This window comes from Pteropus alecto, unplaced genomic scaffold (assembly GCF_000325575.1).
Source record: "Pteropus alecto unplaced genomic scaffold, ASM32557v1 scaffold125, whole genome shotgun sequence".
Taxonomy (NCBI): Eukaryota; Metazoa; Chordata; class Mammalia; order Chiroptera; family Pteropodidae; genus Pteropus; species Pteropus alecto.
In genome coordinates this window covers 10505959-10507421 of record NW_006436888.1, presented here as the reverse complement: position 1 = coordinate 10507421, position 1463 = coordinate 10505959, and the positions used below count along the sequence as shown (strand labels likewise).

At 69.5% G+C, this 1463-nt stretch overlaps 1 protein-coding gene across 1 annotated transcript in view; it reads left to right on the top strand.

Moving 5' to 3' along the window:
- Window positions 1-1463, top strand: part of PRDM16 (PR/SET domain 16) — a 199568-nt gene that overhangs the window by 96030 nt on the left and 102075 nt on the right. The gene's annotated exons all lie outside the window — the stretch shown is intronic.

The following is a 1463-nucleotide window of genomic DNA, read 5'->3' as shown; positions in this document are numbered from 1 at the left end:
CCCCGCCCACCCAGTGCCCAGCTCAGTGCTGGAGGGTCTCGTCTCTCCCCAGGCAGCACCGGCCCCTCGGCATAGCTGCCTCTTCCCACGGTGCCCTCGGCACCCTCCGAGGATGGGAGAGGGCGGGCCCAGGGGAAGGAGGCCGGTCTGACCGTCAGAGCCGTTGCCTGGGCTGCTGGTGTGGACTTCTGCTCGGGGCGCAAGGCCCAGGCCGGTGGCTCCCGCGTCACGGTGAGGTGGCATCCGGCCACCGCGGGCCCCGACCCGGGGAGCCTCGCTTCACGGAGCCGCCATCGAGTCTGTGGCCTCGGCGACTCTCTTGACCGCTCTGTGCCTGTTTCTCACGCGTAAAATGTCACAGACGGACCCGGCGACAGTGCTCGGCGGGGAGAAGACGCTCCACGCATGTGAGCAGGAGCCACCGTCGTGAGACTCGGCCCTGGGGCGTGTGCGCTACGACGCTGGCCGAAGCCACGCCGGGCAGCACGGGGTCCCCCTTCCGGCCCAGCAGGGAGGGGGCTGCAGGGGAAAGGGGCGGGGAGAGGCCAGGCGGAGCTGCAGGGCCAGGGGCACCACAGACCCTCAGGGGGACTGTGCGGACCACAGACCCCCGAGAGCTGGCAGCAGCCTCCCCGCCAGCCCAGGGCTCCACGCAGGGGTGGGGCGGAGCAAGCCGACCCCCGGCCGGGGTCCCAGACCCCGGCCTCGCCGCGTGTACACGGCCCCGTGCACATCCTGTGGGGTTTATTTTAATCCTTTGCCACATGGGAGGACGCAGTGACATGCACACGTCCGTGCTGCTCTGAGACTTCGCGGACTCGCAGGCCCCAAGGGCACAGCTGGGACTCTGCTCCTGCAGCTGCCACTGGCTGGCGGGGGGCCCTGGGACGGGTCGCGCTCTCCGCGCCTCAGCCCCCTCGCCGGTCAACGGGCATCACGGTGGATGCCGCCTCAGGAGCGGGAGCAGTGATTGCGATAAAGCGAGCGAAGGCTGCTCAGATGTGACCCCAACAGCAGGAAGCCGCAGTGAGCGGGCGCATCGCCTTGTCCCTCAAACTCTGGAGTACGATGTCCCTGTCATCCAAGACAACCCTGGGTCCCAGCCGCACACGCAGTCCTGCACTAAGGAGAGTGACATCAGCCTGGTGGAGCAGTGGCCCTACGGCTGGTGTCACAGCCCCGGGGGCCTCGAAGCTGCAGAGGGGACCGAGCCACGCCCAGCTGGGTGAGGTCAGGCTCTCCAGCGACTGAGCCATGGACCAGGGTCCCAGTGCCCAGGGCTGCCCGTCCCGCACAGTCTCAGCCCAGGGACCTGGTCACGACCCCCGACCTCATAACCTCCCTCCGTCACCTCCACCTTCCAGGGTCCGGCAACTCCGTGCAGAGCCTGAGCCGAGACAGCGCCCGCGGTGGGGTGGGGTGGGGGCCGCGCGTGCACGCGTACACGCGAGGGTGCACGGCTC